This window comes from Uranotaenia lowii, chromosome 3, assembly GCF_029784155.1.
Source record: "Uranotaenia lowii strain MFRU-FL chromosome 3, ASM2978415v1, whole genome shotgun sequence".
Taxonomy (NCBI): domain Eukaryota; kingdom Metazoa; phylum Arthropoda; class Insecta; order Diptera; family Culicidae; genus Uranotaenia; species Uranotaenia lowii.
This window is the reverse complement of record NC_073693.1, coordinates 139,242,600-139,268,296: the sequence shown is the minus strand read 5'-3', so window position 1 is coordinate 139,268,296 and position 25,697 is coordinate 139,242,600. Positions and strand designations below refer to the sequence as shown.

At 35.0% G+C, this 25,697-nt stretch overlaps 1 long non-coding RNA gene across 1 annotated transcript; it reads left to right on the top strand.

Annotated features, from left to right (window-relative positions):
• Window positions 1-16,003: 16,003 nt before the first annotated feature.
• Window positions 16,004-16,444, top strand: LOC129750668 (uncharacterized). The gene is made up of 2 exons (XR_008738447.1): window positions 16,004-16,111; window positions 16,164-16,444. It is a non-coding gene; the product is annotated as an uncharacterized LOC129750668 (long non-coding RNA).
• The last annotated feature ends 9,253 nt before the right edge of the window (window positions 16,445-25,697 follow it).

Here is a 25,697-nt window from a genome sequence, read left to right as displayed (position 1 = left end):
GCTAACTCACACAAAATACAGGGAAAATACCCTAAAAACAGTTGAAAATATACTTTAAATAAACAATTATCCTTATAACCTAGCCACAAATGTAATAGCAGAACGAACACACAAAATATACAATAGTTTGTAACCATTCCATACTGCGCTGGTCTGGGAGAATAATTATCAAGATATTTGAAGCAATTCGAAATCAATGTCGCTTTTCAACCGTTAGACAAGGTAAAGAACATGATTTTCACAAAAACAAAAGACAAAATTCCAAAGAACAAAAACATAAACGTTGTTTATGAAATTAATTGTGGACAATGTAGGGAATTATACATCGGTGAAACTAGCCAGTTTTTAGAAAAACGCATAAAACAACATAAATCAACTGTATCTACAAAACAAATAAGCACAGGTTTAGCGCAACATAGTCTTGAGAATGGACATTTGTTTTATTTTGAAAACACCAAAATTTTGGAAAGAATTGCTGGATACAATGCCAGGATAACAACCGAAACGTTTTATATTAAGTTAAGAGGCGACGATACACAAGCAACCAAAAGTCTCATATGTACTTAAACTCGTTCCTCCAAAGTTCGAATTTCGCTGAACAAAGGTTTCAAAGGGAATTGGTACCGAATTTTCTCGAACGTGAGCATGAAAGTTACAAAAGGTTCCTCAAATAGCCCTCTATGGACTTGAAGTTCCAAAAAGTTCCTCAAATAGCGACATGTCAATCGCATCCACACAGTATAAAATTTACAAATTAGGTCTCAAATAGCCTTCTGTGGATTTCAAGTTTCAAGAAGTTCCTCAAATAGCCTTCTGCGAACTTCAAGTTCCAAGAAGTTTCTCAATTACCCTATTTTGTGACATGTCAATCGCATCCACACGGTATAAAAGTTACAAATTAGGTCTCAAATAGCCTTCTGTGAACTTCAAGTTCGAAGAAGTTCCTCAAATAGCCTTTTCTGAGACATGTCAATCTCATCATTCAGAATAAAAGTTACAAATTGGGTCTCAAATAGCCTTCTATGGACGCGAAGTTCCAAAATGTTCCTCATATAGCCTTTTTTGAGACATGTCCGTCATTTCATGAATATGTATACAAGTAGAAAAGACGCTCATTATATGGTTAAAACATTGGTTTTTTAGCTAATAATTTTACCAGATCATATGTGAATAATGCAATCATCATTCATCAACCATTATGGTTTCTGGAAAAAATAAAAAAAAAACTCCGAGAACTAACAGAATCGAAAAAAACAAAAATTCCTAACATGTTTTATAATAGCTTTTTAAAAGCTTTGGTGACCAACATCGATGACCAACAATAATATGTCATGATGACGTTTCTAGGGTAGGCCAAATAATTTTGGCTTTATTAGAGTCCAGGTGATGTTATAGAATGCGCTTTAGCTTTTTATGAAGATTAATGCTATAGTCCAAACGAAATTTTGCTGACCATAATAAAGCTTAAATTGTTACTTGGGTAATGTGAATGAACATCACAAAAGGGCATATAATAAATAAATCATTTTTTGGAGCTTGGAAATTGTTGAAATGTATAATTTATATTGAAACTTCAACTCAGAACAACTTAAAGCTAACTCGCAATTGATTGTTTTTTAAAAGAGTAAATACTTTGACTTTATAAAACTTCGTACAACTGTATTTACTAACCACGAATTTATCACACATTGACAGTCAGTTGAAGCAATTTATTATTAAATATCAAGATAAAATCCAGAATTTGTATAATTTTATCTGAACAGTTATAAACATGGAGTTTCATTTTTTTTAAACCGATGTTATTTTAACGGCTATCATCTCGGAGGATCGGGTTCAAATCTGGTACCAGTACTAATTTTTTCCATTAGGTTGTTTGATTGCTTGAGTAAAGCAAATCAAATAATTGTGTAGCAGAACTGGCGGGCGTGCTGGTATGTATCGAACAAAGTTAAGAACAAAGCAATGAAGTAAGATCAATTGAGGGAGAAGATGGGAGGAATAAAGATGGATGCCGAGAAACCGGCAGCACCACATGGGCTGGTGGTGACCACAGTAAGAGAGGAGAGGAAAATTATTTTTTTTTTCGCTGATTAAACTGCTTGTGGGCTGAATAGAAGGCTGTTCAAATCTGTCATGGAACTTCAAAGTTTCAATAAGAACTTAAATTTTGGGCTGAATAAAAGGAACTTCAGCACATTGATTATGCTGATTAAGCTGTGTTCGACCTTTTAAACGAGACTTTTGGTTGCTTGGGTAATGTAGTCAATAGACAAAGGGATTCATTGAATTTTAAAACTGCTTACGACCCTGTTATTGCTAAATTGACACAGACACTGACAAACAAATGTAAACGAAAAACAAAACAAACTGTCCAAAATCAAAGTAGTTTAGACGATGGCCAGTAATTTGTTAGTTCCAATCAAAAATTATAATTAAGATTGAATGTTTAAAGAAAAATATAATTTTAGTGTCCACTGAAGACGAGCGAAAGCCATAGTAGCTCGAAACGTCTGGACAACTGGTAAAAATGTTTTTTTATATTAAAACTCGCCGAAAAGAGTTTATAAAATCCAAGAGCAACCTTTAAAATATTAAAAGAGTTAAAAAATCTGAATAAAATCACCGATTATAATTTGAACACTAAACAAACCAACACTTTGCATATATTATGGCGCCAGCACTAAATTTTACTTCGGAAGTCCGGACTTCCGATCCCGAACTTACTTCCGAACTTTTGACAGTTGTGTTTAAAAAATAACAGTGTATTATATGCAACGTTGCCACACTTAAATTTGTATCCACCAGCGTATCTCTACATACTTTAAGCGGGCCAACATTGGTACAAATGCGATGAAATTTTGTCGCTGTGAACACGATTTGCATCGTGTATGGCACTGCTTGTATGATCGCCCAAACGGTTTGAGTAAAATCGGTCGGGATCGAAATATTTTGTACAAACTACCCTCTGCCGGGGTGGAAATGTTTTTTTATGTTGCTGCTGTTACTGTTTTCGCCAGCAATCGTTTGTGTTCGTGTGAAATATACTCTTCCGGGCAAGAATGAGATACACAAACGATTCAAATGAATTTGTGGCAACGTTGATTTTGTGTGAATTTGGCGCACGCTTAAATAAAACGACTCAATATGTTTTGGTCGGAAGTCAGCCATGATGCCAGTTCACCAAAGACGTTTATAAATTTTTTATCTAAACGCACAATACCTATTCATACTCACTTCCCGGAAATGTTATACAAACCGTATGCACATCTCTCAGATTTCCCCTCAGAATTCCCCTTTTTTGACAGATTTAAGCTTTTTTCTTCAGATTTGAGCTTTCATCTCCTATGCTCTCAAGGCAAAAAAGGCTAAAATCTGAAAAAAAAGCTTAAAAACGAGATTCACCAACACTTAGTTAAAAGATGTTGGTCACACGATACATAGACAAATCCTGTATCGTTGCCGGGACCTGTTCATACTGCGAGCGGCAAAAAGACGCAAACAACTTTCACGCTCAAACTCTCTTGTTTCTCAACCGATTTCTACAAAGTTTTTAGTTTTGGAAAGCTCGTAACGTGACTCAAATTTGGTTCTTTACAACCGGTATCAATCCCCAGAGATCACCCGATACTCCTGGCTGACGTGCCGACGCTGCGACTCATTCGGAAGACGACGGCGTCTGAACTGCTGGAACTCGCTTATTCTGAGTGTATGTGAGGCCCTTGGAGCCAAAGGGGTATAAGTGCATGGAAGCTTATTTCGAGAAAACAGACTTTTAAGTTGTTGTGTTCAGTGCTGCAAATTTTCAGTGTCAGTGAGAAATTATCAACTGACTTTATTGCAGTGTATCGGTCAGTTCAATTCCAACTAGATTCATACGAGAATGAACAGAAAGCTCAATCTTGAAAGCTCTCTGCACACTCATTCACCAATCGGCAGCATCGGTGCTTAGTATACATTCAGGCTCTTTGCAGGTTCATGAGGTTATCCAATCTTCATTTTCAGTTTCAAGCGAACATTGCTGAAAGTGAAAAAAGCTTCCTTCTATTATCATTAAGTTTAGTTGAATGGTGACAAAGATTGTTCGACTCGCTAGACATGCGCAAATTTCAGAATTACTGCTGAGATCGCTATTTTTGAAGGATTCTGATAAAAAATACGTCTTTTTCAAATGGTGTGAAGAAGTGGGAAGGTTTAGAAATGAGTGTTCGGGTTGGCGAGACGAACGCTGGCGAGGGAGCGTGTAGACGAATCTGGGGGGGGGGGGGGGGGGGTGGGGGCAAAATTATGACAAAAAGTTGGCAATAAAATGACAAATATGGTCAAAGTATGACAAAATTATGACAAAAAAAAATTGACAAATAGAACTAAAATTTACAATAGAATGGAAAAATATTTACTAACACAACTCTGTGGAAAATATGTTAAATCTGATTAAAATATGACAATATTTTAACAAAAATATGACAAAAAAGACAAAATCATGGCATAAAAAATGACAAACGTCGTTAACAATTGACAAAAATATGACAAATATAACAAAATTATGACAAGCGTTGTAAAAATATGACAATAAATTGACAAAATCATGACATGAAATTGTGATAAAATCAGACAAATTTATATATTTGAAAATTTGATATCAAAAGAACAAAAATACGACTATGTCGTCAAACTATGAAAAAATTTGAAAAAATGATTAAATATTACAAATGTGGTATCTTCCAGATTGTTGTCATTTTTTAACCACATATATCATTTTATTGTCATTTTTTTGTGATAATTTTGTTTTAATAATAAGATTTATGTCATAATGTTGTCTTATTTTCATCACATAAGACATGTTTTTGACAAAGGTTTCTCGAAGTTTAATCATCTTATTGTTAAATTTATGTCATATTTGTCAGACTTTGTCAGAATTTTGTAATTTTGTTGTCATGTTTTGTCATTGTATTGTAAATAATTTGTTTCATTTTTGTGTTATTTTTCATATTATTATCACATTTGTCAAATTTTTGTCTCATTTGTCGGATATGTGTCTTATTTTTTTTATGTTTTGTCATTTTATTGTCATTTTTTTGTCATATTTATGATATAATTGTTTGATTGATGTCATTTTATTGTCAAATTTTAGTCCTAATTGTCAGATTTGTCTCATACTTTTGTCAAAATTTTATCATGTTTTCAACATATTTATCACATTGTGTAATAATTTTGTCATTTTTTGACCACATTTTGTCATATTTTTTTCATTATTAATTACCATAAATTCAATTCTCATGAATTTTATATTCATCCATCCTCTTGTCCCCCCTTCAAATAATCGTATAGTCTCAGCGATTTTCAATTCGCGTTTTCTTTTTGAATCCCAATTCATAATTTGCAAAAATGGCAAAAACAAATGCTTACTGAAATTATCAGCAACTTTCGCTGACACTGATTGAATGCTTAAACTGCAGTCACTGATCAAAAACAGTGGGTGACAGAAATGCCTAAGCGAAAGACGCTTTCGTAGCTTTCGAGTGAAACAAGTTAGTTCGGGTTTACGAGTGAGCTTTCTACTGACTGATAGACACACTCACATAGCTTTCTGTAGGCACGAGGATGACCGAGCCGATCAGAAGCTTTTATATTTGTTGACTTTTCAATTCCGTTCATTTCAGTTGAAGCTTTTTACACTGATAGAAAATCACAGTCAGTATCATTTGTGCATTAAGAAAATTTGCAGCACTGGTTGTGTTTGGCAATTTTCGATATATTTTTCGAAAAGTTTGATTTTGCTTTGGAACGTAAAAGTATGTATATAAAATTCAAAAAATCTGAAAAAATCACCAAATATAGTTTGAAATATGAAGAATCAATTGCCATCATTAACTCGAAATCGACCATTTTGTCACTTATACCCCTTTGGCTCGGAGGGCCTCATGTGTCTTTAGGGTGGCTCATCTATTTGTGCCCCACACATGACCCTTCTTCTAGAAAGGAAAAAAATGAAATACTTTAGCAAAATATATTTGAAAGCTTTTTTCCACGCTTTAACAATGTAGCCATGAGAATATTAAACGCACAAGAAAAGTAAGCCTCGATTTTGTATTGGGACAGGCCTTTTTTCACTTTCATTTTACCAGTAATCCCGGAATAGATAGGAGCTATGTTGAAGAAATCCGAGAGATATTCTGTGAAGAAACAAAATCAGGATGAAGCAAGCAAATTGGTTCGAAATTCATAAGTCTTCAGTTACCAATATTGGAAATATGCGTTTTGGTAGGTTATACTAACCTTGACGTTTCTTTTTAGAAATTTCCATCAACCAAGCGAACATAGTCGTGAAGATATGCAGGAATCCTTCTATCCGGCGACTCTCTTAATACGTTACTTTCTGCAGCGTTAGTTAGAGGCTGTGTAGTCGATGTTGCTTGTGGAGCTTCTGCAGATTGTGGAGCCTCAATTGTTTCTGAACCGTCCAGAGGTTCTCGTCATTCGCAAACTTTTTTGGTTTGTGTTATATGGCGTTTAACCGTTTACCCATGAGAGTCTTGAAGCAGCAGACTGCCGTTTTTGTCCTCCTTCATAATATAGCTCTTTGGATCGAATCGAGTCTCCCTTGGATTTTGTAAGGCGTTCTATAATAACTGTATCACCCGGCTTCAAACGACTCTTCCGGGCACCCCGTCTTTTATCCTCGCGATTTTTAGATCGGATTTGAGTTTCGTAATCTTTAGAATCTAATTGCAAATCGTCGTGATTAGGTTTCCCAGGGCGAATCAATGGCAGTCCCCGTCTAATTTTGCGTCCCAACATAGCTTCTTCCGAAGAAATTTTTGTTATCGAATATCGAATGTTCCGCCGCGTTATAGGCTTGGGCCGATGACATAGTGAATGCGATGCGATGCGAACCGGCGAATGCGAATCAATGCGGTGAACCACATTTGATGGAAATGTATGTGAATCGCGTAAACCTGACATACACAACGCGGCGAAGCAGATGTTAATTTGTTCCGCCGCTCGAGTTCGCATTGGCCGCGTTCGCCAATTCGCATCGCATCGCTCTCACTATGTCATCGGCCTTGCACTGCAGCTTGAAGTTCCTTTTGATAGTTTATGCCCGTCGAAAGCGTCGTAGCCATGGCTTTGTTCACAATTTTCATAAATCCTTCAATCAGCCCATTTTGTTGAGGATAAAATGGTGTTGAAAATATGTTTTGGATGCCTCTTGCCGAGCAGTAGTTCTTGAACTCTTTTTTTTATTATTTATTTTTGTAGCGGACCACCACCCTCCCCCACGCCAAAAGGCTCAATTAAGCCTCCTGGTAATGGACGCTACTGTTCTCAGCATGTCTGGCAGCAAAAGGCATTAAAAAGCTATACGCGAGCAAAATTTAACTCATGCTGAGAACGCAATAATAGATTATTGGATGCGGGGAAATGTGACGATACTAATTAAACTAATTAACACCATGAATCTCAATGGAAAGAGATTTCCTTTTAAGAAATCCATGTTAAAATGACATTTTACTATTCTTTACAACAACAGCAAAACAAATTTACAAAACATTAATTAATAAGATTTTAAATGTTTTACTAAGATTATACATAAATTATTGCTACAAAAATTTAAAAAATAGGTTCTTAAGACTAACTTTGTTCGACTTTTTTTAACGACTGAATTAAGTTTAGAATATTTGGAGTAACTTGTTTTTGAACAGGGAACGAGAATTGGTTTCTATTAATTCGTTAGGTAAGGAGTTATATTTTGTAGGATCAATGAAAGAAATTCTTTTCTGACCTAAACTAGCTGTTGATCGACATCGTTGTAGTTGATTTTAATGGCGAGTATTATGTGTTCTAACATTTACTGGTAACATTTTTCTAATAGAATGAAATAACATGTACTTCGTTTTTTTTGTTGTTTAATGAAAGAAGATTACTGTTAAAATCCATGGATAACAATTTAAGATAGATTTTTCGAATCGATTTCCTTGATTATAGAGTCAACATACTCAGAGATTGCATGCAACGAGTGTGCCAGATCCAGGTCTATAACCGTATTGTAGTTTATAAAGAACTAGCTGACCCGGTGTGCTTTGCTACACCTTTAAAAAAAATGATATCTACAGAAATTATTTAAATTTTTAATGTTTTGTTGGCATTGTTTTCAATCAAATTATAATATAATTCATAAGCTACCGCTATAAAATGAGAGCTGCTGCTAAGGTTTCGAGTTGTAACACACAGATGTCTTAAACTTATTTTCTGAATCTTGATCTTTAAATTTGAGTTGAAGATCTGATAATTTTAATCTGTTTCTTTAAGCTTAGCTCTGAAAAAGGAGACACTCAAATTAATCGTACGCAAACAATCTAACTTATAATATAAGGTTGTTTTTGCTTGATATGTTCTTGATTTATGCTAAAAAACTGATAAGAGAGCCCTCCGTCCTTCCTTTCACCACCTGCTGAATGGAAGTCGTGGTCTTGAATAATCATTCACATTTTTATTCGCCCTAAAATCCTCTCATATCAAATATAATTCCATCGGTTGATAAATTTTTAAGCTTTACAACAAAATTTCTTCTCCTCTACACTGTAAAGCGTAAGAGTCCGTATCAATCGTAGAAAAATATCTCGTAATCAAATACCTTGCCATGCCATATTTGTTTCCGTTTTTTTTTGGCTTCGTTAGCATGAATTGAGAACTTATGCAAACAAAATTGTATTGGTATTAACGAGACTTAATCACCGGTTCTTTTTATATATTATCACTTATTGATTTTTCTCGGTGAGTAAAACAACTATTTAATTATTTTCACGTAACGTTTCGAAAAACTACAAAAAATATTAATCAAACACGATATGACTCTAGCTGTCAAACCAAAAGAAAAAATAAAACACGAAGTTTTCTCAAAAATGAAGGACTCTATTCCTAAAGAAGAACAACGCAACGTAGTCTATTCCATCCCATGCAAGGATTGCCAAGATCTAGTATACATTGGCCAAACAGGTAGAATGCTTGGGAGAAGATTGCATGAACATGGAAAACTGATAGCAAAAAACGAACCAAAGTCTGGATTAGCACAACACGCAATAGAAGCGCAACACTGCTTCGATTTCAAAAAACCGAGTGTTCTCGAAAGGAACTTGAGAGTTCGGGAAACGAGAGAGGCAGCCGAAAACCTACACATACAAATCAGAGGAAAGGAGCGGACAGCGAATCAACAAACCGACATCGGAAAACTAGCTACCTACAACGGTCTCATAGCCAAGCTGAGAGGAGAGACAGTAAACAAACCGACAAGCAGCTGAGTGGAGTAAACTTGTGCTGTCTTACTGTTTTTGTAAGTGATGAGAAGAATTTATTGTAATTTAAAGAAATGTAATTTTATTTTAAATGTTAAAAATTTCTAATAAAATCAAAATATTTTAGACGTCTGATGATGGGTGAAGAGAAGTAGCCCGAAACGTTACGTGAAAATAATTAAATAGTTGTTTTACTCACCGAGAAAAATCAATAAGTGATAATATATAAAATTGTATTGGGCTCACCTCCCTCCTTCTATGTACCTACTCACTGAAAGGAGGATGGTGTGTCAGATAATCATAGAATCATACAAAAACGATTTTCCATGTTAAGTTTTGTCTATTTCTCGGATTTTGTAAAAAAAAAGTAAAATGTAAGCTTTCCTCTTTCCTTCCTTTATTCCCAATTCTATCATCCCACTGCAAAAAAGGAATTGTTTGCAATAAAAAAAAATTCTAGTATTGAACTACCATCCCATGCCAAATTTGGTTTTATTTGCGTTGTAAATTCTTGAGTTATTCATAAACTTGTAAGGAAGTACCATCCCTCCTTCCGTTCTCCCCATTGAATGGAGGGGTGAGAACTTAATATTCACAAATGTATTTTTTTACTCAAATACTTTTTGATACCAAATTTTATTTATTTTGTTCTATTAATTCTCGAGTTATGCCAAAAAATTGTATGGAAGCCCCCCTTTCCCCCTTTATATCTTTCCACTGAAAAAAGAGGGGCTTCAATTTATAATAGAAACATTTCTCGTATCCAAATAACCTCACATGCCAAATATAGTTCAATTTGCTCGATCAGCTCTCCGGTTATACTGAAAATTGTAAGGGAGACCTCTCCTCCCCCTTTTCATTCACCTCTTTGAAGGAGTGAAGGATACCAAATATTCATAGAAGCATTTCTCGTATTCAAATATCGTTCCGTGCCAAATTTGGTTCCATTTGCTGTTGGAGTTCTTGAGTTATGCAGTAGAAAATGTTTGAAATCCCCTCCCTATTTCCTTTCTCCCCGCTGGAAGAAGGAAGGGGTCTCAAACAATCATTAGAACATGTCACGCTCCCAAATATCCGCCCATGCCAAGAATGGTTCCATTTGCTTGATTCGTTTTTGAGTTATGTAAAAAATTTAAAAGAGCCCCCCCCCCCTTTATATCTTCCTTCTGGAAAGAGGAAGGGGCCTCAAACAATCATAGAAATATTTACCGTATCCAAATACCATCCCATGCCAAATTTGGTTCTATTTGCTTTATTAGTTTTTGAATTATGTTAAAAAATATGAAAGGGGCCCCTTCCCCTTTCAACTGCAAAGTAGGAAGGGTCTAAAAAAATCATTGAAATATTACTCGTATCAAAATACTTCCCCATGCCAAATTTGGTTCCAATATCTTGATTAGTTTTCGAGTTATAAGAAAAATTGTAAGGTAGTCCCCCTCCCCCCTTTTTATCACCCCACTGAGAGGAGGGAGGGGTACCTAATATTCATTGAAATATTCCCCGTCTCCAAATACCACCCCATGCCAAATTTGATACCATTTGCTTGATGGGTTTTCGAGTTATGCAAAAAATTGCCTTTTGTTTGGGAGGCCCCTCCCTACCTTCATGAGAGAGGGAGGGGCCTCAAACCATAATAGGAACCTTCCCCTGCCTCCAATATCCCCACCTGCCAAGTTTCACGCAAATCGGTTCAGTAGTTTCCGAGTCTATAGGGAACAGACAGACAGGCAGACAGAAATTCATTTTTATATATATAGATACTAGCTGACCCGGTGTGCTTTGCTACACCTTTCAGAATCAAATGATATTTTCAGAAATCATTCAAATTTTTATTGTTTTTGGTATTATTTTAAATCAAATTATGACGAAATTAATAAGCAACCACTATAAAATGAGAGCTTCAGCTGGAGTTTCAAATTGCAACACAAACCATAACTTATATTCTGAATCTTGATTTATAAATTTGTTTTAAAGATCTGATAATTTTCATCCGTTTTCTTAAGTTTCACCCTAAAAAGAAGGGTCAAAAATTAATCGTTCGCAAATAATCTAACTTATAAAGTATGTTTTTTTTTTGCTTGATATGTTCTAGATTTATGCTAAAAAACTGATTAGAGCCCCCCTCCCCCCTGTCCTTCCCTTCACCCCCTGCTGAATGGAGATTGTAATCTTTAATAAACATTATTTTCGTTCCCAAAAATCCTCTTATATCAAATATAGTTCCATTGGTTGATAAGTATTTGAGCTTTACAACAAAAATTGTATGGAACCCCTTTCTTTCTTTCCCTCTCTACACTGTAAAGCATAAGAGTCTATAACAATCGTAGAAACATATCTCGTAACCAAGTACCTTTCCATGCCATATTTGTTTCCATTTGTTGGCTTCATAAGCATAAATTGAGAACATATGCTAACAAAATTGTATTGGGCTCACCTCCCTCCTCCCATGTACCTTCTCACTGAAAGGAGGATGATGTGTCAAATAATCATAAAGTCATACCAAAATGATTTTCCATGTTAAGTATTGTCCCTTTCTCGGATTTTGTAAAATAAATGTTAAATGTAAGCTTCCCTCTTCCCTTCCTATATTGCATGCCATGCCAAATTTTGTTTTATTTAAGTAGTAAATTTTTGAGTTATGTATAAACTTGAAAGGGAGTACCATCCCCCTTTCCGTTCTCTTCTTTCAATAGAGAAGTGATAACTTAATATTCATAAAAGTATTTTTCGTACTCAAATACTTTTTGATGATTTTGATGAAATTTGGTTTCATTTGCTCGATAAATTCTCGAGTTATGCAAAAAAAAATGGAAACCCCCCCTTCTTCCTTTATATCTTACCGCTTAAAAGGTACGGCTTCAATTTATAATAGAAACATTTTTCGTATTCAAATACACTCACATGTCAAATATGGTTCAATTTGCTAGATCAGCTCTCCAGTTATACTGAAAATTGTAAGGGAGACCGCGCCTCCCCCTTTTCATCCACCTCTTCGAAAGAGTGAGGGAAACCAAATATTCATAGAAGCATTTCTCGTACCCAAATATCGTTCCATGCCAAATTTGGTTCCATTTGCTGTTGTAGTTATGCAGTAAAAATTGTATGAAACTCCCCTCCCGCTTTCCTTCCTCCCCGCTGTAAGAAGGAAGGGGTCTCAAACAATCATTAGAACATGTCACGTTCCCAAATACCCGCCCATGCCAAGTTTGGTTTCATTTGCTTAATTACTTTCTTAGTTATGTTGAAAACTATAAAAGAGGCCCCTCCCCCCTTTATATCTCCCTACTGGAAAGAGGGAGGCATCTCAAATAATCATAGAAATATTTTTCGTATCCAAATACCCTTCCATGCCAAATTTGGTTCCATTTGCTTTATTAGTTTTTGAACTATATAAAAAAACATGAAAGAGGCCCCTCCCCCTTTCAACTGGAAAGAGGGAGGGGTCTCAAATAATCATTGACATATTTTTCGTATCCAAATACCTTCCCATGCCAAATTTGGATCCAATATCTTGATTAGTTCTCGAGTTATATGAAAAATTGTAAGGTAGCCCCCCTCCCCCCTTCCTATCACGCCACTGAAAGGAGGGAGGGGTACCAAATATTCATAGAAATATTCCTCGTTCCCAAATACCACCCCATGCCAAATATGATACCATTTGCTTGATGGGTTCTCGAGTTATGCAAAAAATTGTCTTTTGTTTGGGAGGCCCCTCCCCCCCTTCATGAGAGAGGGAGGGGTCTCAAACCACAATAGGAACCTTCCCCTGCCTCCAATACCCCCACCTGCCAAGTTTCACGCAAATCGGTTCAGTAGTTTCCGAGTCTATAGGGAACAGACAGACAGACAGACAGACAGACAGACAGACAGACAGACAGACAGAAATTCATTTTTATATATATAGATTATTTTGATCAAGAAAACTTATAATTCTTTTAACCATTAATTTCTCAAACACCTTACTGAAAACGCTAAGAGTTCAAATTGGCCGGTAGTTATTAGCATCATCCGAATCACTATAGTGAGTCTATAGAGTCTTTAGACTTAAAAATAGGAGTAATATTGGCTATTTTAAGGCACTCTGGAAAACTGCATGTTTCAATGATTAAGTTGAAAAATTTCGTTAAAATATAAGAAAATGGAACGTTATTATTTTTTAATACGCTTGTAGGGAAACAATCTGGTCCGCAACTTTTTTTTGTTTTTTAGAGACAGTATGATAAGATTAACTTCATTTTCATCGGTTGGTTGTAGGAACAAAGAGTTTCGCACCTCATTTATATTAGATAAAACATCAAATTCTGATTCAGTGGGAATTTCCTTGGTAAGATCTGATCCAATTGAAGAAAAATAACTGTTAAATTTGTCAGAGACATGTTTTTTGTCGGTTATAAGTTCACCATTGTCTGTAAGCTGAATTTGCGACGATTTTTTTATTTTCCTAAGAGTTGATTAATGTTTTTCCAGAGTTTGGTATGGGGGGTATTATTTAAAAGATTTTCAAAGTACAGCCGCTTGCATGTTTGCTTTACGTGATGTAATTTTTTGTTGATATGTGCAAGCATTTCTTTGAGGTGTATATCATTGGGATGATTTTTCACACGTTTCAGATAATTATCTTTTAGCTTTATCAATGTCCAAAGATCGAAAGACATCCATGGACAATAACTGTTTTTGAGATTTATTTCTTTAGAAACTGTTTTTGTGCACTGCCTAAACATACAATGTGATACAATTGTAAGTTGAAGTAATCTCTTGTATGCCACTTGTAGGTTCGCACAAACCCACACATTTGTTGAGAACAAATTTTTAAGTTTGATGTGATCTGTGATATCTCTTTTCAAAACCGTTCTTTGACGTTCCGACAGCAGAAAAAATTGTATGATTTTTAATGCGCTCTATATCTTTTAGTTTGCAGATTACATGGTCCAGAATATTTTGACTTTTTGGATTTTGAGTATGTTAACGCAAGTTTTTCACAATAAAACTATATGCACAAGAAAGTTTATTTCAAGTTGCCAAATTGTCACAAATTACGTCAACTTTCCAATTCACATTCCAAAAATTTTCTACTGTGATGGGAACAGCTTTGATGGATGATTTATCAAACAGTATGGTTTTTATATTACTTTTTTACATTGGCCATGATCTTACAAAAACCTCAAAAAATATTTGTATATGTGCAACATGTAGCTTCTAACTTCAGCGTTCTCAGGCACTTAGTGAAATGTTTTTGAGTACTTAATGGCTGATTTATAGCCTTTTTCTCGAAGCCTGTTTATTCAATTTTTTTTCTTCGACTTTGAATAACTTTGAGAAAAATAATTGTCTTAGAACCGAATTTGAGTCACATTACGAGCTTTCCTAAACTATAAACTATGTAGAAATCAGTTGAGAAACAAGAGAGTTTGAGCGTAAATGGGGTTTGCCGTCATTTGAGCGCTCGCGGTATGAATAAAAATAGGTACACCACATGCGAAACTTGAAAACAACTAAACTTTGAAAAACTATAAAAATGAAAAAAAAAAACCTTGCATTTTGAAAATAAAAATAGTTCTGTAATTGAATTGGCGAAAAAACAATTATATTCGGCGTAATCTTCATTTAAAGTTGAAAAACCGTCGCCTCCGGTACGTTTAGTGTTAAACAAAAAGTATTGTTTCGTATCATTAACGCAAAATCGATAATTTATACACTTATACCCTTTTGGCTTTGAAGACTTTGCTTAGAACTCTTTTATTTGACTCAAAAAATTTGTGGGTTTTTTTTTTGTTATAGTCATAAATTTTATCGGAATGTGATGCCAAACACGGACAAATTGAGTCAATTTACTTAAAAATTAACAATTCACATTATTCATGTTATCAATTTTCATTCATCACTCATTAGTGTTAAAAATCATATCCCAGGAGTATTTAAATTAATTTTGGAATTCTTTGAAATCTATACACGTTGATTCTTTAAAATCAAGGATGTAAATTGTAACCTTTTGACGAAATTGTTAAATTATAGGTTGTAGATTGTAAGATTCACCATATGTTGGGAAGTTAGGGCTACGAAGGCAAATTCAAATTGTGAAAACCATCTCGAAAACACGCTTAGAAAACATAACTTTATCATTTATCGATTTACCATCCAATACTAAAAAGATAACACTTAAAAAAATCCACATTTTCAGTAATTACTTTGGTAAAGCTCCAGAAGACTTTCAAATGCGACTGATAAAAAATAGTACGTTCTAAACTAAAAAGAATTATCTCAGGAAAGAGGTCTAACGTTTTTATGAATCGAAGAAAGGCCTTGAAAAATTTTGATTTAAAAATAAAAAATGTTTTGCAAATGATGTCTGCACATGCAAAATCTAATTTTTGCGAAGATGTTTAAATTAATTGAAGAAATAAAATTATTTAAAAAAAAAACACAAACTAATATTTAGTGATGTGATTAGTAAATTTCGACTGGTATTGACCGACTCGCATTTAAAAACGGCATCAATCTTTAAACAATTAAAATAGCTTATTCTATTTTTTAAATCTGGAAATGTTACATATTTTTCATCAGTACATACTAATTTCACTCAATGTGATATGTTGGTTGCCACACGATACATTAGCTCTGCGACGACCGCTGATTATTTGAATGTCGCGCCTTTTAGTTAGGGATAAATTTTGCATTTGTCGCGCAGAGCGAGTACGCCTGAAAACTGCTATAAAAAGCGCCTAATCAAAACTCAAAAATATTATACACAAACATGAAGCTCTTCCCAGTATTCACAGTGCTAGTTACGATCTACATCGGTGCGGCAATAGGCAAACCAGGTAATATTCTAGTGAAATTCTGATCAGACCGCCAAACTTATGCTTTATTTAGCTCTAGAACCCGAGCCTTGTGGGGAACACGAATTCTGGGATGACTGCGATCAATTAGAATCACGGCCGACATGTGAAAACCCTTTAGAAATTCCACAAGACTTTATTACGGTCATTTGCCCAACTAAAAGGTGCGTATGTGAAGAGGGATACATTCTGGATGCCAACCAAGTGTGCATACCGAAGGACCAATGTTAATGTGAATAATATGAAACTAAACTATTATTAAGTTGGCTGATTTCATCAATTTAAAACATCCAAGGACTTTTATCTCGTTTTTTTTTTAAAGAAACAGTAAATAGTCGCAAACCTACATTGGTGCAAAAATTTTTAATTTCGTACACTTGGGAACAAAATTTTCATTCCAAAATCTCCAAAGGTGTACTTAAAGTTCAAAAAACTGATGGATCATTAATATTTCTTAGTTCTTGCAATACATTCTACGTGAACAAACCACAAGCCTAACTTGTACCCCAAAAAAATCGATATTAGACAAAAACTAAATTTGGTGAAAAATCTTGTAAGCTGATTAACTGTAGAATGAAAAGAGAAAATCGCAAAAAGCTGCTTCGGGGAAGTCCATAAATTTCGTAATGGTATGCTCAGCACCACGTAACGAATTTTTACTTTCAGAACCTTTTTATTGTTATAACTAGCTATGAATGTATTTTGTGGTTTTGTTATCAAAAGTTTTGTCAGCACAGATTTGAATTTGTTACCAGTCCGAGAAAGTTTTAAGTGCTGTATGCAACGTGATTGACACTGGTTCGAATCCTTCCTTTTTTCTTTGGATTTCATTATAGACTTCAAAATTCTGGAAGAGACCCTTGCGCGAAATCAGCGTTGCAAATCGGATTTGCCAAATATTTGAAGTACACAGTAAATACTATTAGTACATTCAAGTTCTACTGCTTTGTTATTAGAGTGCATTAAAACGATTAAAACTAACCGGTGGAAACTAAAATTTTTGAATTTCTCTTTCAAGCTGTGAAAAATAGTCAAGTATACTTGAAGAAGATTTGATTTGTAGAGTTTGTTTTGATTAGGTCGTATGAACCAACATAAACAAAATTGAGTCATTGACTGCACACGATTGATGAACATGTATTCCATGTTTGCTGAAAACTTGGTTTCATTTTATCAATCAATAACTTTTAAAAAATGGTTTGAATTTAGGACGTATAATAGCTTTCTTGATTTTGAGTGCAAATTGTTTTTTCGTCTTTTTGCATGGCCGGTTTTTGCCGTGCTTTTAAAAGGACCTAAAATAACAATTCGTCGAGTTGGTTTTTGCGTCGTTGTGCATCGTCGCGAGAATTGCTTAGACAAGTGATGAAAATCTACGGAAAAATACCAAGAAAACTTTCTGAAGGAATGTTTTCAGTTCTATCTAATATCTAATAAGCTTAATTTGTTATCGGGTGATTTTATCTAACTTATTTACTTGAGGCTGTTCAAATCGCCATTTATTCTGTTTCTATTTCAGAGCCAACTCGAGTATTAGACTGCCCCATATTTGTAAGGGAAATTTCAAGCTTGTGAAATATTATGCGCTGCAGGCTTTAATTGATTGTAGGCCTAGTACAAGGTCTCATGCCAAATTTGGGCCAGATCGGATTACGGGAAGGGGTCGCTCAACGAGCCTAAAGTTTGTATGGGATTTCGAGACATTTTGTTGGGGAGGAACACGGAAATCCAGTTTTTCATGAATAACTTTGGTTCCCTTCGGCCGATTTTTTTGAAAACGGTTTTTCATGAAGCCTTAACTATGACAAATATTTCATCCGAAGACTGCATTTCGATTCGACTTATAATAAAAAAGTAATTAGACTTCAAAAATGGGCTAACTTTTTCCAGGGTGATATTATTCATTACTGATGCTGTGTCAAAATGTTCGAAGCAGTGTCTCTCATTAATAGTGATGAATATCACCCTTAAAAAAGATAGATAGCTATTTTTTGAAGCTTACTAACTTTTTTTTATCTTAACTCTAATCGTAATGCAGTCTTCGGATGAAATATTTGTAATAATTTAGACTTCAAGAAAACCTGTTTTTAAAAGAAATCGGCCGAAGGGGAACAAAGTTATTCATGAAAAGCTGGATTTTCATGTTCCTCCCAAACAAAATGTCTCGAAATCCCAAGCCAACTTTAGGCTCGTTGAGCTACCCCTTCCGTGATCCGATCTGGCCCAAATTTGGCATGAGATCTTGTACTAGGCCTAGAATTAATTTAAGCCTGCAGCGCACTTTTTCAAATGTCGGGTCATTTGGGGCACTCCACTGAGTATTTTAGGTTGTATATTCCTTTCGCATTCCTTGAACGGTCATCGGAATCACAGGTAGTGGTCTGAAAATTCCTATAGTGAATCCCCAAACAGGCAATCTCATCAAGCAATAATTGCAGATGGCCTTGGGCGGTAGCTTTCGTGACCATATTGAGTGGATTATGATTTAATATATTAAAAAAATATAGTTCTGGAAATAAATATCTACATAATTGAAAAATTTAAGGAAAAATTTGTCATTTATTGCACATCATATTATCATAGCCAGTATTCAATGATTAATTTCGAATTGAAACATAAATTCGATTTCAAAAACAGCCGAATGTTTTGAAAGAAATAGCTAGTTTCCAGCAATCTGAGTTGCTGGTTCTAGCTTATTGAATTGCTGGAATCCAGCATTAATGTTTGCTGATTTGTCCAGCAATTCAAATAGCTGGAAAGTCAGCGGGACAAAAACCAAAAAACAAAAATTAGCTGTGTACAAAATTGAACAGCGTTGCGCTGATTTCAGATTTACACTGTTGACCGAAAAACCATCGAAAAAACATAAGGGAGTCAAAAGTCAACTTTTCCAGTGGTCTAGTATTGTACACCATTTGGAAGGTGAGTTCTACAACTTTAATTAGTATTTTGAAAGCACAATTATATTAATAACGCGATCAGAAAAGGGGTAGGCTTAATAGCGGCACGTTATCCAAATAAACGTGAAAATTATGATAACAAGATTCATACAATTAAAAAAGCTCGCTTTAATAAGAAAAATGTAGCTTTTAATAACACTAGTTTACAGCATTTTTTAACAAAGTTAACTGAGGATCACTTTTAATGTAAAATCAGGCGCTGGATCCGAAAATAAAATTCAAAAACTTTCCAGTAGAACAGTGTTAACAGTCATAAGAAATTTTGGAAAAATAAAAAAAGTACTTGTACTTGGATTCAAATATCTCGGACGGTCTTGTACCAACATTGTTTAAAACGCAAACAGGAGGAATCGTTTTTCCAGGCTGAAAATTTAATCCAAAAACTAGGACGAAGTACAAATTTTAACATAGTGATTCAGATAGACTACATAAGACTAGAATCCAAAATTAATCACAAAATTATTGTAAAGGATACAAACAACAGCTTTATCTGATCAGCCGAATTAAACATGACAAGAAACACGACTCATTTTAGGTAAGAATAAGATATTCTTGCAAATTTTTTTTGACATTTAGTTTTTAAATTTAAATTACACATTAAATTTTTGCAGTCTTTGATGACGACCCTATATGGATTGAAACATTGGAACATTAAATAATAAATAGTTGTTTTGCTTTTTAAAATGACTAAAAACCAAAAAAATATCTTGAAGTTAGAGTAAAAGTCATTAAAAATCTCACCCGGAATTTGAATTCTGAATCACTATTCAGACTCTGAATTTTTAATCTGATTGTTTCATGAATATCGGTTTGAGCTTTGTTTGAGTCATTATCATGAACACTTATGTGTGTATTTAGATTTAATTGTTTCCTACCTTTCGGTTCCCAAGTCTTCATCCCACGTGCTCTGAAGCCCACCGTCCGATGCATGGGTTCTAAGATAACCGTTGACTGTTTAAATTAATACGTGATCGCTGACTTAAGATGCATTTGTCTAGCCAAAGCACAATGTCCAACTATCGGTATAAAAGAGGTTCGCAAAAAATCATTATCGCACAAACAAAACAAACATGAAGTTCTTCCCAATATTCGTCGTGCTTCTTACTGTCTACATCGGTACAGCGATTGGTGTACCACAAGCAGGTAATATTTTTCTTTTTTTTTAGTCTTTGACTGACTGACTCTGGATTTTTAATTATTTTCCCAAGAGCCATCACAAGAGTGTGGACAGAACCAGGTCTTTGACACTTGCGGAACAATGTGTCAACCGACTTGTGAAAATTACAACCAACCTCTAGGACCATGCCCGCTAGCTTGTTTTGTCGGGTGCGTATGCAAGCCAGGATTCGTTTTGGATGCAAACAATAACTGCATTAGACCATGCCAATGTCCGAGGTGATGTTTAGAATTGGGTTCGTAAGAAAAATAACGGATAAGAAAAAAAAAGTTTTTCCCGAGAAAAGTAACTGCTTTTAATTTCTTCTAATCTTTCTACAAAACTATAAATTTTGAATTCTAATGTTCTTTCTAAAAAAACACACAATTCTATTCAAAATATAATATTCAAAATAAGAAGGACGAATGATCAGAAAAGTTAAAATCCTTCTAAAACGAAAAAACCGTGAATAAAATTAAAAAAAAAAAAAACAATATACGAAAAATAAAGCATTATAAGTCAGCACTCATAATGAAATTGGATCACGTTAAACGTTCTATAACTGCCGAAATGAACAAAAGTTAAAAATTCAATCAAAGGCTAAATCAGATGGTTTTGTTGGCCATCTCTTCGATCCATTCAATGTCCCCAATTCGATGAAGATCTTAGGTGCTGTGCCACAGGGGAAACCGCAAAATTGTTTTAAGAATCTTGTTCATAATCCTCTGGATGGCTTTCTTCCTAGTCACGTATCAGCTTGACCAAATCGGAACTGCATACATTATCGCTGGTCGGAACACATATTTGTAGAAAGCATCTTATTCCTCAGGCACAATATAGACTTCCTGTTGATGAGAGAATCAAGAGATTTAGTGTATTTTTTATATTTAGATTGAAGATTTTCAATGTGGTTATAACAATGTGCAATAAAAAAACAATGTGTGTCTGTTTGTAGAATACAAACAATTTACACACCCTCATACATTTTTTTTGTTTCGATTATAGTCGTTTTACCATCTTTATGGCATTCGCGACTTTATCAACGTTGCAGTTGGCGGATCGTTATTGAAAAACTTATCCGGTACAACTGTGTTCGATGTTTACTCTTGGGCTCGAACTCGCGGACATCGGCTCACAGACAGACTTCCCTCATACATTATGTTTCGGGTTCTTTGTTTGGTGGAAGATGCTACTATTCATAAAATGCAACAATCATGATAATCGATCATGAAGAGTTAATAAAAAAAAATTAACTCGACTAGGAATCGAACTCGAGTCTTCTGATTACCTCTCCGACACCTAACCAATAGGCAAAACCGTCAGATGAAATAAGTCAAGCTGTAGCTCTATAGGTGGTTCAGTTGACTTCATCGAGTTGAATTCGCCGTTAGGCGTTAGGTTCTACGACAAAAAAATGCTCATCGCGCCCCGATCAATGGTGCTTTATACCACCCGAGTCAACAAGTTAAAGTAAAAACGCGTTTTAAAATTGGTTATGGGGAAAAATAAAAAAATTAATAATGGTCAAAATTGAGGAATAATGTGTACATCATGTTGCAGTACGTATCTTATAGATCAAGATGATTTAACAACAGAGGTGCAAAGCATCGCATCATTTTGTATGCAGCGTCTGACTTTTTCCCGACCACATCAAACTAACTTCATCTTCGGAAGCGTCGGCTTGCGAACACAGCATGCCAACTTTGATTGCAAATGAACGCATCGCAACGATGCTGTGGCTCGATTGGTTCAAATGACTGCATCTCCTCAATTCATTCCGATGCTTTGCGAACAGTTCGCCTACTGATTTTAAGGCGACGTCAACCGAAAGATCCGTTCGTTTGAATATATCGGGGATAAGTTCAATCGACCTTATCGAGATAAGATCGTTTGAACATTCAATTGAATGTTCACTTTTGAACTCAATTGAATGTTTGTTTGATGCGTTCGAGCAATCCTCAGCCTAAGGCAAGAAGCCGAGCCGTGTAAGAATGGGATGGATTACTGATATGGTGCATTGCTTGCGTGTGGTGTTCGGTCGTCGCTCGACGATAGAGGGTGTCGGGTGTCTTGCAGCGCGCGGATGACTATAGTCTAGGGTTGCCATCCGTCCCGCAAAAGCGGGACATGTCCCGCTTTTTTGTCGAATGTCCCGCCGTCCCGCTTTTTCCTTAAAATGTCCCGCTTTTTTTAAGGAATACTTTTATAAAAAACTGGATTAAAAGTGGAAAAAATCAAACTTTATCCTCAATTTCAATAAAATTCATTAGTTCAACACAAAATATCCCTAAAGATACAGTAAGATTCTGATTCAGTTAAGCGTTTTTGGAGCACATTCAACCAATGCAATAATATAACTTTGAAAAAAATATTGTTTAAGTACCTTCCAAATGATTATACCCAGCTAACATGAAATCGTAATAGAAATGATAATCCAAATCGAATATTAAGACATTTTCAATAACTATCGTAAACAAGTTGGTATTGAGTGATTTTCTATCATTCATTTACGACAAGCTTTGCTCGAAAAAAGTTGAATCGGATAGCAGTTTAGTCAACTCGTAAAAATGTCTCCAAAAAGTTGAGAATATGCTAATTCGACATTTACGATTTGAGTGAGATGATTTACGATATGTGAGCGGTCCTTCAATTGACACTCTCTCCGGTTTCTTCCTTTGACCGGTTCGTATAAAGAAAATCTCACCTATAGAGCTATAGCGTGGACCATATCAACTGATGAGATGGCATCGTGGTAAGATACCGGACTGCGAACTCGGAGGACCAAAGTTCAAATCTTGGTCGAGGAATTTTTTTTCGTTTATTTTGCTTTTTGTTGGAAAATCGAATCGTTGGAATCTTTTTATTGTAGATATATCGCCTCCACTTTTGTAGCTATATGCTATTTTGGTAAGTTTAATACAATCTTTTTATCTGATATATTTGTTTGAATAATTCTGTTGTTCCTGCGTTATACCTTCATAAATGTTTGCTGGGTAGTTCGTAAATAAATCGTAGTTAAATTGCCTTTTATCATACACCACCTTTTTTGACTCAATTATCCATAGTATTGCGGAAATTGCACCTATTTAGACTCCTGTGCAAATAATTTCAACGCAGAAATATTTTCGCACTGACGCACACATAGACAACCTGTGTCAGTTTTTCAAATCAGCCGTTGCTCGCTTCTGATTTTCGAATCCCATTTCTAAATGGCATAATCGTTATTGTTTTGGCGAAAATTATTACGAAATGCGAACCAAGGAGATTAATAACGAAAATTGACCGATCAACAAATGAAAAGAAACGAACAGACAACAGAATGCATTCTGTACTTTCGGGTACAAGAATGTAAGTGGAACAAATAAATCATGCATTTCGGGCGTTTTTTGAATTACTGAAAAATTAGCCAAAAAATTATGGATCCACTGACAATTTTTACTGACCCACCAGTCGCAATTGTTTTTAATTCAATTTTATCCAAAGATGTAAAGAATATCGATATGTGTCATTGTCTATGTATAGGCCTGTGAGCAGATTTACTGCGCGCAAATTATTTCCACGGGGGTCTAAAAAGGTGCAATCTGCGCAGTTTGTTAAAGACGGCAACGGTGCGTATGAAGGTTGATTTTTTGGTAGATATAATTTGAAGTAAATGAACTCTGATGTTGGTACTTTTTTATATAGTCCCTTTTCAACTTTTAGCACATGATAGTTTATATAAAGAATGTGATGGTGTTAGTGAGTGCGGAATTGTTATCTGTCAAATCAGATTCTCTCAATTAGGATATATTGACAGTTCTACACGAACACCACCTTAGCAGGAGGCCTCAGCCCTAACCTCAAACCATGGGAGAACAGAATCGATTTTTGAGAAGGGCGCACGATAAACGCGATTCTCCGGTACTAATATCGACAAATTCGCCCTGTGGAAAAGATACACAGATGCTCGTGTTTTGATTTGTTTTTGGTGTTCAGGGCTGCCAAGAGCATTGATATTTGGAAAATGATTATATTTTTTTGATTGCATTAATGCAATTGTTACTGAAAAACCTTTTCATGAGTACTAAGGATTTGCAACTTTCCCGTAGATTTCTATCCGAATGTGAACATTAAACACAACGAAATGACAATTGTCTGTATCGCACACTTAAACTATGTAGCGAATTATGTGGATATATTTAAAATAATCAGAGCATGTAGGCGATTATTTTCAAAGTCAACTTAGGCTCTCATTAATTTACTTGTTTGTTCAGTGAATTATTTTGCATTCGTTTGGAAGCTAGAAACAACTATTTTTTAATCTACCATGCAATACATGAAAATATCTTTTAGATGTTTTAAATTCACCTTGAAAATTCATTAGCAAAAGATGGCTTATTTTCATCCATTTAGGGACGCCTAGTAATGAATTCAAACGTTTAGCTGCTATTCCTAGTTAAAAAATTTAATCAATTCAGAAATATTATAACTAGTTTTGAACAAGCAAATACTGATTTTAGTTACGCACCTAGCATCACTGGTGAGGACGCCAGCAAATCAAAATTTGAGGTTATGGCTGAGGCCAATTTTTCGCCAATACTATCGCCCGTATATACCCTTATAGTCTAAAAATTCATGCAATTGACAATATACAATGATGAAAGTTTTCTTGAGCTTTCAAATTTTTAAAACAAATTTGAAATATATTTGTTACTGCATAAAAAGGTTTTTAACGTTTAAGCTGTTTACATGTAGGACTTAAATAACTCTCTCAAATAACGTGTTAATTAGCGAGAACCCTGGAAAATAACCGGCATAAAAACGTGTAAGTCAGAGTCATGTAAGTTAAACTAAGAAAAATCAATGCGCGTTAAAAAGACCTTAGTATACTTTCTATGAATAACTTCGACTGATGGTAAATGTCTAATTTTGGCAATACAATTAAGCTTTTTTAAGAGTTTCTAAAATGTCCTGCTTTTTTCGGCTTGGTCCCGCTTTTTTGTCCTGAAATGTCCCGCTTTTTTCTAAAAGTATCTGGCAAGCCTACTATAGTCTCATAGGCAAAGAGAATGAGGTGCAGTTACAGTTTCATTCAAGACTCCAATTTTACTGAATCTGCTTATGCTTATGATGCATACACAACCAGATCTTGTCAGCATCTCGGTGAGTAGTAAAAGTACATTTAATACTCATCTTAACTTGGCCGGGCCCACTGTGCAGTATTGGACGCAGAGACAACTGGAACCAAGGGAGGAAGAAACGGGGACAACAGTATTATACGTTTCACGTTGGAAGCACATTTGCTAAACTTTACTGTGCTACTTGGTGGTGACCCTTGTGAGTTCGTCCTTCTTTGGGTGCAAATGAGGTTTTTCTGCACAGAAATCCAAAACATTGCGGCATAAATTGAATCAATTGGTACTTCGTAAATGTTCAAATCTTGTACTGAATGTTTATTTAGTCAAACCAAATG